General features: G+C 31.7%; 1 long non-coding RNA gene and 1 other non-coding gene across 3 annotated transcripts; one reads left to right on the top strand and one right to left on the bottom strand.

Moving 5' to 3' along the window:
- The first annotated feature begins 414 nt into the window (after positions 1-414).
- On the top strand, positions 415-521 carry LOC136215878 (small nucleolar RNA R71). Its single transcript, XR_010682881.1, has one exon. It is a non-coding gene; the product is annotated as a small nucleolar RNA R71 (small nucleolar RNA).
- Positions 522-1,842: 1,321 nt separating this feature from the next.
- LOC136210662 (uncharacterized) lies at positions 1,843-5,081 on the bottom strand. 2 transcript variants are annotated; one of them, XR_010678149.1, is made up of 3 exons: positions 4,380-5,081; positions 3,770-3,906; positions 1,843-3,683 (listed from the first exon to the last, which is right to left on the bottom strand). It is a non-coding gene; the product is annotated as an uncharacterized lncRNA (long non-coding RNA). The 2 variants fall into 2 exon arrangements; XR_010678148.1 differs by having other exon boundaries at positions 1,843-3,365.
- Positions 5,082-16,362: the final 11,281 nt, after the last annotated feature.

Below are 16,362 nucleotides of genomic sequence, written 5' to 3'. Positions count from 1 at the left end.
ACTAGAATAAGGATTATTAGTTTGATTTTGTCCTTGGACAAAGTTTACCTGTTCGACCTCATCCACACCTTCGTAATCCACATCCGTTTGGATTGGGTTACCATTAGTATCACACGATGCCATAAACCTATCAATTTTGTGCGATAACGCAGAAAATTGGGCTTGTAACATCGCGACTGGATCGAGATTCACTATACCTTTAACTCGTGATGTGGTTGAGGATGATGGTTTCGCCACTGGAGTGTGTTCACGTTCTGCTGGCCACAACTACTGTTGATTGCCATTTCCTCTAAAAGTTCTCTTGCTTGGGCGGATGTCTTCTTCATAAATAACCCTCCCGACATAGCATCTAATGAACCTCTGGTTGTAGGATTTATTCCGTTATAAAAGGTTTGCATCAAAAGTTCATCGGGCAAATGGTGGTGTGGGCATAAACGTTGAAGTTCCTTAAAACGTTCCCATGCTTCATAAAGGGTTTCAGTATCATGTTGTGCAAAGGATGTTAATTCTTTAATGACTCTTGCAGTTTTTGCTAAAGGGAAATTTTTTGATAAAAATGCTTGGGCTAATTGGTCCCAAGTTTCGAATGTTGTGGCTGGCATCGAAGTTAACCAAACTTTGGCTCTATCCTTCAAAGTGAAAGGAAAAAGACGAAGTTTAATCGATTCGGCAGGCACATCGGTCATTTTAAAAGTGTCGCAAATTTCTAGGAAATTTGTCAAATGGGTGTTTAGGTTTTCGTTAGGTAGTCCATAAAATGTCACATTGTTTTGTAACATATTAAGCAAAGCTGGCTTAATTTCAAATTGGTGTGCGACAATCTGGGGTCTAACTATACTGTTCGTTACACCGGCCACTCCCGGCCTAGCGTAATCCATAAGTGTGGGTGGAATTGCCATGTTTTCTAGCTGTGATTTTTGTTTCTCTTTGTCTTTCTTGTTTTTTCTTTTTTTCTTAATTGTCTTTCCAATTTCTGGATCAAGTGGTTTTGGTGGAATGCATGAACTTCGAGAATTGGGCATGAACTTGAAATTTTTGCAAGAACCGAAACTACCTTCAAAACAAAATTCAAAAAAAATTAAAAATGTAAGTAAATTGAAATATATAAAATATAAAAATTAAAATAAGTATGTATAAACCTAGATTCGAAATAAAACACGAAAAATCTAAATTTTTGTAAAAAATTTTGGCGTTCCCCGGCAACGGCGCCAAAAACTTGTTGAACGGTTTCCGCAAGTGCACGGTTTCGCTTGTAGTAATAAAAAGATATCGATCCCACAGGGAACGTTTTTTCACAAAAACTTATTTTGATACAGTTTGAATACGTCTTTAGGTTTATATTATAGAAAATCGTTTAATTGAATTGGATTGTGATGAATTTAATTAACAAGAATCAGATTAGAATTTTATGTTAGAAATTTAGAAATCAATTATGTCTTAAGATTGAATTACAAGACATAAACTTTTAGCATTTAAAGTAAGAAAAGCGTTAAACTTATTTGCACTAAGCAAAGATATCAACATAAACTTTGTAAAGATTATAAGTGTGTAATAAAAGGTAAATTCCTTCAATTAAAAGGCTTTGAACTGTAGAAATCTCTCTGGTTCGGAATAGATTTCTACCTTAATCAAATTGGTATTTATTTCCGATAAGCCGACCTAACGATCATATTATCCGTAAATAGTAATTCTTTCAAGTGTTCAACAAAGTTTCCTTGTAACTATGTGGATTAAATACATTTTAATGAAAACACCAGAATCTTACTTCGAAGAAATTATCAAAGTAACTACAGAAAGGTATATTGAATTGTGCAAACTTTTATTAAAGAATTTGTGCATCAATACAAGTTAACAGAGAAAAGAAAACATGGTAATCATTCTAACTAATTTGAGTTCCGGATTGTCAATCCTTTCCTCAAACTTCGTTGGAGTTTGTCGGACTCTAGTGTTGCCTCCGCTGCTTGATCTTCTCGTTGAATCTTCGGAATAGAGATTGTTTGTCTTCTACCGAAATGAAAACTCGTCTTCGAATCAATTCTTAATCTAAACCTAAATTCTGAATCGTTTCTGACTCAGAATTTGTACATAAATTATGCTCTCTAATCTTAATTAATCTAACTCTTTTCAACTCTGAAATCAACTCTTTATTTATATATGTTGAAGAGTCGTGTTTGAAGGGTCGTGTCCACTGCAAAGAGACGTTTCTATCCACCCGAACAGATGTGCTTCTTGGAATTCAAACATGTGAATTTGGTGCTGAAAAAGCTGCTGGTCCTACCAAGATTTTAGAATCCCTGTCGTGACATGGGGAGCAATTTTTATCTTCGGAACGCATCGATGAAGTGCCTGAAAAAGGCTTATCGCGACCGAGATATGGGAATCTCGGTCACGACACGGGATTCTCCTCCCGGTTCTGACTTCGTTCCCGACTCCTCGTATCGGTGCGCTGATTTTCTCGTCCTTTTGGCTCGTAACTTAGGGTTTTTCCTTCGTTTTTGATCTGTTTTCGCTCCTATTTGGATTTTACCAAATATTTAGGTACCTTGCATCAAAGAAACATATTCGGACGTAAAAGTACTCTAAATAGATATAAATAGCACGATTTTATGACAAAACTGACGTGAATATTAATGATATTTTAGGTATATTTTGAGCTTAACACATGGCTATGGATATGATGGTGGCCATGGGAAGAATTATTAGATCAACACTTAATTAATTACCCTTTTTCTTACATATGTACGAATAAATATTTTCCTCATACTATCTCTAACTACTTATGGAAAATAAGAGACTGTAAATTTCACCAATTGAAATTATAGAAAAAGAAAAACAACAAACAAAAAATGGAACTACAAACCAGTATTTCAATGGGGACCTTACTTTCCTGGCAAATTTCTCCAACCCAAACTAGAAAATCAATGTAAGATTCAAGCATGTGGTTATAGAGCTCTACTTTTCTAACAGACTCGTAGGAATACAAACAGCTCGTCAACTTTTCACCCAAAGGAGAAAAGAAACGAGGTTGGAGTCAGTTCATGTGATATCAAGTTTAGTGTATTTACCTCGTGATCTTGCTGCTCAACTTCAAAGGCAGGTGCAGAATAACAAAATCATTTACAATGTAAGAGGAACTTTCAAAGTGAGAGCTACAATTGGTTTGATCCATTATTTATACTGGTTACACAGCAGACGTGTGATAGAGATGATAGGTCCGCCTACTGGTGTTTTAGTAGCTCGAACTTGCAAAACAAAAAGATGAAGTTGCACAAGATAGATATTACTTTTACTTTTCCTACTTTTGTCTGGAATTCATATCCAAAATAGAAAATATGATGTCAAATCCCTCCCTCGGAAAAGAATTCCTGTTATTTGAAACATCATGCGAAGAAAACAGATTACTTTCATGTTTTTTATAATTATCCAGCTAATTTTTGATAATCCTTAAATGTCATGTCCAGTCAATAACACAATATACCAGCCAGTAGGATAAAAGTATATCATACAAAATAAGTAATAAGATCCTTCAAAATTTATTCCATAAAATAAACTTTTTCCTAGTCATTGAACTTGTGCCATCACTTTGAGGGTTTGACAGCTGAAACAAGAATATGGAAGCCCAAATAGTAAAAATTTCAGTGATTGTCCAGATTTCATTTTATCCCTAAATTTTCAAACAACACCTACACATTACATTAAATCAAACAATTGATTCAGTTTTATAACCTTGCTGAAAAATATTATTTTAAGTAGCAACAAAACTATTTACCTTAGTAACTGAAGATCAATAACTCATCAAATAAGGTATCATGCATAACATTGGATTTCAATTGCACGATATTGAAGTAGGATCTCCCTGTGTGCATGGCCACTTATTTTTGTTAAAGCTGCAAGCACTAGCAGGATCTGCAGTTGATAATAGAAGATTATAGTTTCACGATTCGATCCTAATGACATGGTCCTACAGCAAGGTTAAGAAAGCAAGGGATACCTGTGCTTTTCTACACAGACAATCCTATAGCAGGGTTAGATCCTAATGATATGGTCCTAGTGTGTGCATTTTTTAGTCATCAATCACTTGAACATAGAGATGCTTGTTGGAACGGAACACACATATGAGAAACAGAGTTTAACTACATTACATGTGCTTGTGCCTCTTCAATATTGTAAAATGCAAGAAACACATCAACATTCAAAAGGCTTCTAAATGCATAGAACAAACTTCTAAAGGCCAGAACTTATTAAATTACAAAGCAACCCGAAAATGCATAGAACAGACTTCTAAAGGCTTTCAATGTGCACAATCCATCAAGGAACTTCCTAAAACACATACAGTCAAAAAAGGAAAAATCCAAATATATCCTAGGCACCTCTTATACCTTCATAAGTAACAATGAGCATGGATGGGTCTTCCAGGTACCTCTCCACATACTTCCTTGCAGGACAACCTCTCATACTGCTACATTTATAATAACCCATGCACAAGTTCAAATTTGACATCTCAATCAAGATAAATTTCTTAAGGATCTAGCATAAGGAACTAATGGTTGAAATTGGTAAGGAAGAAAACTCAAGTGTAAGGAAGAAAACAGAAGTGTAAAAATTGGTAAGATGCAAAAGAGAAAAGAAGTGATTTTATAAAGCAAAACTTCAAAATTAACAACAGGTATAAGGAACTTAACTTGTTCATGAACGTTAGATTCAAAGGCTCAGTTTTACAAAGTGAAAAAAAAACCCTAAATCAATAGAAAATTAGGGGAAATGATACTTAAAAATGGAGACTCAACAACAACATGATGTCTTCGTTAAGGTCAGGCGACTCCGATCTATATCTAATGGCTCAGGCGATTCCTCGTGGCACCGGTCGATAGAGTTGCAGTAACAACAGTTCTCCACAAGATTTGAGAGAGTGAGAGAAAGAAAGAGAAAAGAGGAATTAGTAATATAAAAAAGATAAAGCCCAACAATACTTACCAGATGGATTTAAGAATGGTCGGAGAAGAAGACATCTAGAGATGCTGGGGAGATAGATACAATTCCAGATTTCAGAGATGGAGATGGAGGGAGCAAGGTGAGATGGATTCTAGAGAAATGGATAGACAAAATGAGAAATTAGGTTTTCATTTTGCCTTTTATATCCCATTTAAAATATTGGGCGCGTTAAAATTTTTAGGAACTTTTTGCTCCCCCGCTTTTCTAATATTTGGTTGCCGTTTTTTTTTTGTTTTTAGTTAACAATAACAGTCATTTATATGCAGTGTCGTCCGATGGTTAAGTGACTTCTCCATAAAAATCGTGTTTTTTTAGATGACAGAAGACTGTAATCATAATATCATCTGAGAATCGAGCGCGTTTTTAATTACGCCTTCAGATGACATATTGTTAAAATACTATCACGAAAAAAATTCAGACAACACGAAAACAAATGTCTGTCATGTATCTTGTGTCATGTGAAAGGGAAAATGACATAGTGATTAGTGCAATCTCAACTAATAACTTATCATCCGTACTCATTTAGATTTCACCAGTTTTGATAGTTAAGGGGGGAAATGGGGTAAATTACACCCATGACCACTAAAATTTACCTATTTTAACATTATGGCCACTGAACTTCAATTCTTAACGGTATGACCACTGAACTTTACACTTTTTAACACCGGTGACCACTCAATTTTAACTAACACCTTAAAATGACTGTTAACGACCTCAAAATGAAAATATTCAAGAATTAAAGTTGTTCAGAACAACATTTACCATGAAACCACATTTTTTATTTTCCAAAATAACAGTTTTTTTGGAACTTTCTCTCTCCTAACCAAACAACACTTAAATAACCTCAAAATGAAAATTTTCAAGAATTAAAGTTCCTTAGAATATCATTAACTCTTCGAATTTTTTATTTTGAGGCCGTCAACGGCCGTTTTGAGGTGTTGAGTAGCCACCGATATTAAAAAGTGTAAAGTTCGGTGGTCATACTGTTAAGAATTAAAGTTCAGTGGCCACAATATTAAAATGATAAAGTTCAGTGGCCATGGGTGCAATTTACCAGGGGAAAATGTTACCAAATAATAGTCCAAATCGCAAAAACAAGCATTTTGGATTGGTTAGGGGAACATGTTACCAAATAATAGGTCGGGAGAAAAAGGCAAACATTTTCGATAGGTCAAAGGACAAATAATTCTTTTAGCCTTTATTCAAAAATTTCCACCTTAACAATCTTAAAAAAATCTCAACGAAAAATTCCCCAGATTTATTAGTATCTCCAAAATATATATCAGGTTATTAGAGTCAGTTTATAAATAATAGACTCTAAAAGGGTCATTAGTGTCGGTTACTCATAAACCGACGCCAATGACCCATTATTGGCGTCAGTTCAATAATAAACCGACGCCAATGATCCTAATTGATGATGGTTTTATAGAAACCGACCTATTATTTGGATCATTGGCATCCGTTATTTGCAAAAACCGACGCCAATGATGTTAAAAAACGCGCGCTCTCCGTAATTTTCACATTTTTAGAGTCGGTTTTGGCAAATAATCGATTCTAATAAAACCTTATTAGAGTTGGTTTTTTGAAATAACCGACTCTAATGACCTTTAGCTACGGTTCTTATTGACAACTATAGCTAATAAGGCGTAGTTATAGAACATTTTTGTACTAGTGATATAAACTTCAAATTTTGATAACATTAATCAAGTTCAAACAATGTTGAAACTTGATCGATGTTACCACCTTTGCTAACAAGTCAATGGGATTTTCAATGATCAAAATCTTCTGAAAAGTGGATATAGGGGCCTCCCATCTTTACTTCCCCACAGAATATGTCTCCATCAATAAGACCTGCATGCATCAAAGATGAATAAGAAGAAAAAAAAGGAAGAAGAAGACTATATAAGGAAGTAAATAGAGATACCTTGAATACTCACAAGCGACATTGGTTACTCTTAAGCGAGTTGAACCAAGTCCAACAGTATGCCGCTGCGGATGAAAGCCAGTGAAATTAGGTATGCTTTTTAAAAAAAAAAACTTTTCTACGATTAGAAAAGTTAGGGTAAGAAAGAAAAGTTAAACACACTTTCAATTTATATTGGTTTGATGGTGGAAAGTGAAAGGACTTTCTATATTGCCTTGGAATTATGGATTATTTCTTCAAACATAATGATTGCTTTTTCTATGCAGAATTGGACTTGGAATTTAGGAATGAAGATCAACTATTTATTGCTATATCGAATATGTTGTTTTTATTTTATTCTTGGGTAGTATCAAGAATTGAATTAGACTCTTATGTATACAGATTATGAGTAATAGTTTGTCTCTAATTGAATTCAAATCTTTAATATATAAAATTTTATGTTCACAAGTATGTTTATTCAGGTAAAACATGAATTGGCTTCTATGCCAATCTGAATAAAAACCAAAAACTCTTTCATTGAAATACCAAACAAAGAAGAAAAGCAATGAGCCACGTTGAATTAAAAAAAATCAACTAAACAACAATAGAAAGACAAATAATTACTAAAATCCGTCATCTGAAAAAAAATCTATTGACATAATTGATTGAGACATATGTCATCTAAAACATGATAATTTCTCATAAATTTAACCAAACTGTCAATGACAAATTGTCATCATTTTAACCAAGAAGCCAATTTCCCATAAATATTTTGACATTTTTTAGTAGGTTGTCATTTAAAGGTCATATAGGTGACGAGAATAATAAATGTCATCATCGGAAAATGAGTAAAATGACAGTGTACCAATAGGCTGGTGTCATATGAGGTTATTTCAAATGACAGAAGACAATCATCATCGGAAGCATCATCAGCGGCATCGAACCCCGTAATAGTTTCATATTCTTTGAGATGACGGTTTTTAACTGTCGTTTGAAGGGGTTATTGATGTAGTGATAATCTAGAACTTGCATTAGAAAAATCCTTAGGGTAGTCCTTTTAAAATTACAAGATTGTTCCAAGAAGTATAGAATGATTGGGTAAATTACACAAATGGTACCTGAATTTTATCTCAATTCACACTTTGGTACCTGAATTACATTTTGTCTCAAAAATATACCTTAAGTAATGGTAACCGGACAATATGATACGTTTAGCCAGTCACTAACTGGTCAACCCGAGTTTTGACCATTTTTAATCAAAATTTTGACTAATTTGTCCCTCTTAATTTCTTTCTCTCTCTCCCATTCTCACACACACTCTCTCTCTCTTTAATTCTCACTGAACTAGAATAGTTCTTCTTCCTTCTTCATAGTTTCTATTGTCCTCTGAACAGACTCTAGCAAGTGCACTAGATACAAGTAATAAAGTGATAAATAGAGTATCGTCTCCACAGGGATTGATGACCAAATTTTACTAGAAAAACCTTGCAGAACAGGGTGTTCGTGGTGTGTGAATTCGTTATCTTAAGAGATATTGTGAATTGGTATCAAAGTCAATGATTTAACTTATGAAAAAGAGTATTTAATGATGATAAAAGGTAGAACAGGCTAGGCACATCAGAACATGTTACTTTCAGTCTCTAAACATCCCATTTATTCATGAATGACGTAAAGTGAAGTCAAGGTTTCTACTTTAATGCTCACTTAAGTCAACTCTCGTGTGTTCTTAAGATTCTAAGACTTACTACAACCGTAAGCGTCCCTAAGGTTGGTTCTTTCTTGCATTACGGTCGAAACAACATTTCAATAAACAAAACCCTTGATACAACGTCCTAACATTCCTGCTTCGGGGTTGGACGTTTGATAAAAAGTTCCGTGAAGATGAAAGCAGTTCCCTATCATTCATCTAACACTAACATACATGCATACAACAATAGAGTAAAAGCTTTATCAAACACATCATAATGTATCAACATTCATTCATAAATAAGAAAATAGAAGACTTACATAACAGGCCCTAACTGGCCGAACCAGTTCAAAATGACTACTCACTCATATTACCGAGTGAACAGTCTGCATTGTATCTCCAGGACTCTATCAATGGAGTCATCATCTTCTTAGAGAGCTTTTCTCTCTACCAAAAACTTCTATCTTCTGTTCTAAAAAAGGTACCTTTCCTTTCCCTCCACTACGTCTATCAATAGGAGGAAAAAGCTATCGGTACAGAAGTATTTAATAAAATATTACAAAACAAAATAGATTGTTCAACTGTTCCTGGATTACTAGAAGTGGTAAGATATTTTGACCCTTGAACACTCAAGGTTCGAACACTCTTGTCATCTTGTTACTTTAGCTGCTCTTTCTTGCCGCTCCTGCTGCTTGTCACGTCGTTATCCGTCATCAGACACGCAACCTTTAACTGCTGGATCAAAGGTTGCTCATCTCCTCATGGTTTCTACAAAACAGGCTGCTTACAGTCTGTTCGACTTTTTCTTTTCAAATCTGCATAAAAACACTTATAAGTCCTTCTTTTAAGTAACATTACTCCTAAAACACGCTTAATTCATCACAAATAGTATATTTAATTATAGTCATTTTCATGCCTAACAGTTTCCTTTGATTCTCTTTCCCATTTCCTTTCTCTCTCTAAAGAATGAAAATTCAATGTTTATCTTTCTCTCATTTCCTTTCTCTCTAATAAATCGAACCTTTTCATCTCCAAATTGAAAATTAGCCACAGTAAATTAAGATTAAAACTGTTGAAAGATGAATATAAAAATTGGTTATACAACCTCTAGAAGCTTCAAAAGTATATCAGCAAAAACATGCTATTTTGTTTCTTTATGCTTCTCTAGATTGTTGGTTCAATCTTTTCATTTTGGAAAGATGAATACAAAAATTGGTTATTTACATTACTGAGTTTATATGTTTCTGAAAGTGGTGCAAAGAATGAAATAAGTACTGAGAAAATGATTATTGTAAAAAAGAATTTGAGATTTGAGCTCCTGTCCTTGGAACGGATGTGTCCGTGTCAGCCATAAGAACCATTGGAAGCAACTCGTAGTGATTGCTGTTGTTGTAACCACAGTACTCGACGCTGAGCAGCGGTTGAGCCGCCAGAATTAATCATCGACGAGAGAGAAACAGAGAAACAAAGAGAGTGACAGATTAGTCGATGCCGAGTCGCGGTTAAGCCGCCAGACTTCATCATCAACGAGAGAGAAAGAGAGAGAAACAAAGAGAGTGATAGATTGGTCAACACCGAGCAACGGTTGAGCCGCCAAACTTCATCATCGACGAAAGAGAAACAAAGAGAATGACAGATTAGAGGAGAGAGATTGAGTCTTTTTAATTTTTAAATAAAAATTTATTAAATAAATAGTCCAAATCTTAAAAGTGGTCAACTAAATGGTTTAAATTCTAATTAACTGGTTAGTGCCTGTTAAAAATATTAAAGTGTCCGCGGGCATTCATATTTGAGGTATATTTTTGAGCCAAAATGTAATTCAGGTACCAAAGTGTGAATTGGGGTATAATTTAGGTACCTTTGATGTAATTTACTCTAAAATGATTAAAAATGTTTATTAGTATATCGATAACCCTACATAAATATGTTTATTAGTACACACATGACATCAGCCTATTAGTACACTGTCATCTTAAAAATGTTTAAAAATGTTTATAATGATTAAAAATGATTAAAAATGTTTATTAGTACACACATGGCATCAGCCTATTAATACACTGTCATCTTACTCATATTCCGATGACGACATATTTATTATTCTCGTCAACTAGATGACCCTTGAATAATAGCCTATTAAATAAAAATATCAAAAAATTTATTAGAATTGGCTTCTTGGTTAACGTGATGATAGTTTTCATATTAATGTCTGTTGTTGTAACGTGTTTCAGATGACATAGGTCTTAGTCAATTATGTCCTTGGATTTTTTTCAAATGATAGATTTTATTCATTATTTGCCTTTGTATTATTGTCTAGATGATAATTTTTAATTCAATGTGACTCATTGCTTTTCTTCTTTGCGTGGTATTTCTATGAAAGGGTTTCTGGTTTTTATTTAGATTGGCATAGAAGCCAATTTCAGGTTCTCACCAGAATAATGAATTAAACATACTTGTGCACATAAAATTTTATATGTAAAAAATTTGAATCCAATTAAACGTATTAGTGCTCACAATCTGGATACACAAAAGTGTTTTTTTAATACACAAAAGAATTAAATTCAATTAAACATATTATCTAAGAAGAAAATAAAAATAACATTTTCGATTTCATTCCCCAAAAAAAAATCCCGATGGTCGAATTCTACACAGAAAAAGCAATCATTCTATTAGAACAAAACTTTAAAATTCAAAGGAACTTTATTCATGCATTAAATACACTCAATTGATTCTCTCCCTTTCACCATGACCTTTCTGTTGGGATATCTCCCCAAATCCCACATTGGTTAAAAGTGTTGTAAAGGGATGTGTGTAACGTCCGTGTCTAAAATTAGTAGTTCGAAATAGATAGTGTTAATTAATTATAAATTTAATTATATTATTGGGTTTAATTTAATATTGTTAGTTGTAAATTAAAAAGTTTTGGGTATGTTTATAAAAATTATAAGCTTAAGGACTAAATCAACATTTATATCAAATTGCCAAATAAATATATGCAAATAGGAATTTGCAATTCAAAATTCATATATAATAATATTAATATCAAATTATATATATAATAATATTAATATCAACATTTATATCAAATTATATATATAATAATGATAATAATAAAATAAATGATATATATATATTATATACAAAAAAAACGTGGCATATATTTAGACATAGATAAAACACTTATTAAAGTTCAAATATATGTTGAAAATATTCAAAAACACTTGTCAATGAATCTATACACATGTCAATAATTTAATACATGTGTCCACCTTTAACTAAGTTAAATTACATTTGTCAAATCTTTAAAGTATATAAATTTATATATTTCCATATAAGTGGCAAGGGGTTTAAGAGGATAAAATCATACTTTGAGACATCTTTAATATATATATATATATATATATTTACATTATTAACATGTGAGAAGGGACCTTTTGGGGAGAGATCCAATTTCGGATTAATAAGTAAGAATAGTTTCCAAATAAGGAGGGGGAAAACCTTTTTGGCTGTTAAGGGAGACGATGACGTGACGTTTCGAATCAGTTGTCAAGAGATCACATTGATTAATTTTCGGTGACCAACGACGATATTTCGGTAACGATATTTAGATCGAAATTATTTTTAAAATGTTATAGATATGATTTTGATTAAGTTTGGTTCCGCTAATTTCGTCAAATTTTAATAAATAGTATAACTTTTAGATTAGATTGTCTTTTAGGTTTAATAATACGAAATTCAGTATTAATAGACAAAAGTTATAAATTAGAAGGTCTAATGGTGATATTTACCAATTAGAGTCGGTATTGATATTTACCAAGTAGAGCCGGTATAAAGTCGAATATAAAATTAGTATTAATAAGATTTATGACAGTGAAACGAGTCCAATAGTATCAATAGTTCGAATTAATTATGTCGGTTTAGAATCTTTATTTCGGTGACGGAAAATAGTCCGATAAACATATTTAACTTTAAACGATATTAAATATTATCGATATAATATTCTGAGAAACTTTAATTTGTCGAGTTAAAATATAAGGACTAATATCGATAATTGCCAATTAGAATCCACAAGATTGGTACAAGAGTTTGAATATTATTACAAATTAGTACCGAAATTTGAATATAAAAATAAAATATAAAATTAAGTTTATAAAATTAGTTCAAATAGACTCATGATAATATAAACGAGTCTTGGGTCTAAAATAGCTATGCCGGTGACATCAGTTTTAAATGATTTAAGGGGTTTTGAATACGTTTCATTAAATTATTTAAGATATATTATTTAAAATATTTATATACTTTTGATTTTGATTATTTAAAGAATAATTATTTATAATCGTGGTATTTTGGAAATTTGGTCGAGAAAATGAATTTGACAATTTTATACGAAGTATTCTTTGGATTGAGAAAGCTAATTCGATTATTGTTATTATTTCCATGATTTGGATTGAAGTCCAAATATGATTTTTATGTTGTGATATTTTGAAAAATAGAAAAAATTTGACAATTTTATACGAAGTATTCTTTGGATTGAGAAAGCTAATTCGATTATTGTTATTATTTCCATGATTTGGATTGAAGTCCAAATATGATTTTTATGTTAGTGATATTTTGGAAAATAGAAAAAATGGTTTTGTCCATCTAGGATTGCCCGGGGTAGGAGTTGTAAGTTGTAAGACCATACCTAAGGGCGGTATGGCCAGAGTGCACGGCTGGTAGTCCTAACGTTAGGCAAGGCGAGATATGAATGAGATATCTCGATTATTGATGTGATTGATGTTATGATAAGCTACACGGGTGGAATTCGAGGATGGACACACACGCAAATTTAGTATTATGTTTTGAAAATGCTTGATGATTTGAATTGTAATGTTTTACGTTTGATTGATTACGAATTTGGTTTGATGAAACGTTGTTCGATTTGATTGCGTCTGAAACGTTGTTCGATTTGATTCGTTTTGATAAACCGTTATTCGATTTGATTCGTTTGGAAAAGACATTCGATTTGATTCGTTTTGATAAAACGTTATTCGATTTGATTCGTTTAGATAAAATAATTTATATATAAAAAAATTATAAAGTAATAAAGTGAAATGTTTAGTTAAATCATTAGTGTGTCAATCAACGTTGAATAAGTTAAAACGTCTCAATAAGTTAAGTGAACTACCGAAGTTGACAGAACTACCTAAGTTAAGAGAACTACCTAAAATAGGTAGAACTACGTAGCTTTGATTCCCGGTTTAAAGACTAAAAGATGTTCGGGATACGTAGGAAGCTTGATAGAATTATCAAGTCCAAGCCAAATAATAAATAAAATTTTAGCTAGTCCGAATTAAATTTTTATTTATTAGAAAATAGGTTCGCCTTTTGACAGATAGACTTTCGTTATCCTATTTTTCCTGCATGCCCGATGTCGTTTAGGGTCGGGTGTGACACTTTGGTATCAGAGCTCTAGGTTATTTTCTTCGAACCTAGTGTGGATTGTGATTTAAAAATACGAATATTTGAGGATAGAAATTTTGAGGGTCATATAGTTCGATAATGAGTTAAAAAGAAAATCGAAGAAAGAAATCGATATAAATTTCGAGGACGAAATTCTTTAAGGTGGGGAGAATTGTAACGTCCGTGTCTAAAATATGTAGTTCGAAATAAATAGTGTTAATTAATTATAAATTTAATTGTATTATTGAGTTTAATTTAATATTGTTAGTTGTAAATTAAATTTTTTTGGGTATGTTTTTAAAAATTATAAGCTTAAGGACTAAATCAACATTTATATCAAATTGCCAAATATATGCAAATATGAATTTGCAATTCAAAATTCATATATAATAATATTAATATCAAATTATATATATAATAATATTAATATCAACATTTATATCAAATTATATATAATAATGATAATAATAAAATAAATGATATATATATATATATATATATATATATATATATATATATATATATATATATATAAAATGTGGCATATATTTAGACATAGGTAAAACACTTGTTAAAGTTGAAATATATGGTGAAAATATTCAAAAACACATGTGTCAACTTTAACTAAGTTAAATTACATTTATAAATTTATATATTTCCATGTAAGTGGCAAGGGTTTAAGAGGATAAAATCATACTTTGAGACATCTTTAATATATATATATTTACATTATTAACATGTGAGAAGGGACCTTTTGGGAAGAGATCCAATTTCGGATTAATAAGTAAGAATAGTTTCCAAATAAGGAGGGGGAAAACCTTTTTGGATGTTAAGGAAGACGATGACGTGACGTTTCGAATCAGCTGTCAAGAGATCACATTGATTAATTTTCGGTGACCAACGACGACATTTCGGTAACGATATTTAGATCGAAATTATTTTTAAAATGTTATAGACATGATTTTGATTAAGTTTGGTTCTACTAATTTCGTCAAATTTTAATAAGTAGTATAACTTTTAGATTAGATTGTCTTTTAGATTTAATAATGCGAAATTCAATATTAATAGACAAAAGTTATAAATTAGAAGGTCTAATGGTGATATTTACCAATTAGAGTCGGTATTGATATTTACCAAGTAGAGTCGGTATAAAGTCGAATATAAAATTAGTACTAATAAGATTTATGACAGTGAAACGAGTCCAATAGTATCAATAGTTCGAATTAATTATGTCGGTTTAGAATCTTTATTTCGGTGACGGAAAATAGTCCAATAAACATATTTAACTTTAAACGATATTAAATATTATCGATATAATATTCTGAGAAACTTTAATTTGTCGAGTTAAAATATAAGGACTAATATCGATAATTGCCAATTAGAATCCACAAGATTAGTACAAGAGTTTGAATATTATTACAAATTAGTACCGAAATTTGAATATAAAATTAAGATATAAAATTAAGTTTATAAAATTAGTTCAAATAGACTTATGATAATATAAACGAGTCTTCGGTCTGAAATAGCTATGCCGGTGACATTAGTTTTAAATGATTTAAGGGGTTTTGAATACGTTTCATTAAATTATTTAAGATATATTGTTTAAAATATTTATATACTTTTGATTTTGATTATTTAAAGAATAATTATTTATAATCGTGGTATTTTGGATATTTGGTCGAGAAAATGAATTTGACAATTTTATACGAAGTATTCTTTGGATTGAGAAAGCTAATTCGATTATTGTTATTATTTCCATGATTTGGATTGAAGTCCAAATAAAAAATGAATTTGACAATTTTATACGAAGTATTCTTTGGATTGAGAAAGCTAATTCGATTATTGTTATTATTTCCATGATTTGGATTGAAGTCCAAATATGATTTTTATGTTGTGATATTTTGGAAAATAGAAAAAATGGTTTTGTCCATCTAGGATTGCCCGAGGTAGGAGTTGTAAGTTGTAAGACCATACCTAAGGGCGGTATGGCCAGAGTGCACGGCTGGTAGTCCTAACGTTAGGCAATGCGAGATATGAATGAGATATCTCGATTATTGATGTTATTGATGTTATGATAAGCTACATGGGTGGAATTCGAGGATGGAAACACACGCAAATTTAGTATTATGTTTTGAAAATGCTTGATGATTTGAATTGTAATGTTTTACGTTTGATTGATTACGAATTTGGTTTGATGAAACGTTGTTCGATTTGATTGCATTTGAAACGTTGTTCGATTTGATTCATTTTGATAAACCGTTGTTCGATTTGATTCGTTTGGAAAAGACATTCGATTTGATTCGTTTTGATAAAACGTTATTCGATTTGATTCGTTTAGATA

Source organism: Euphorbia lathyris, chromosome 1 (assembly GCF_963576675.1).
Source record: "Euphorbia lathyris chromosome 1, ddEupLath1.1, whole genome shotgun sequence".
In the NCBI taxonomy this organism is placed as follows: domain Eukaryota; kingdom Viridiplantae; phylum Streptophyta; class Magnoliopsida; order Malpighiales; family Euphorbiaceae; genus Euphorbia; species Euphorbia lathyris.
This window is presented reverse-complemented; position numbering and strand designations above follow the sequence as displayed.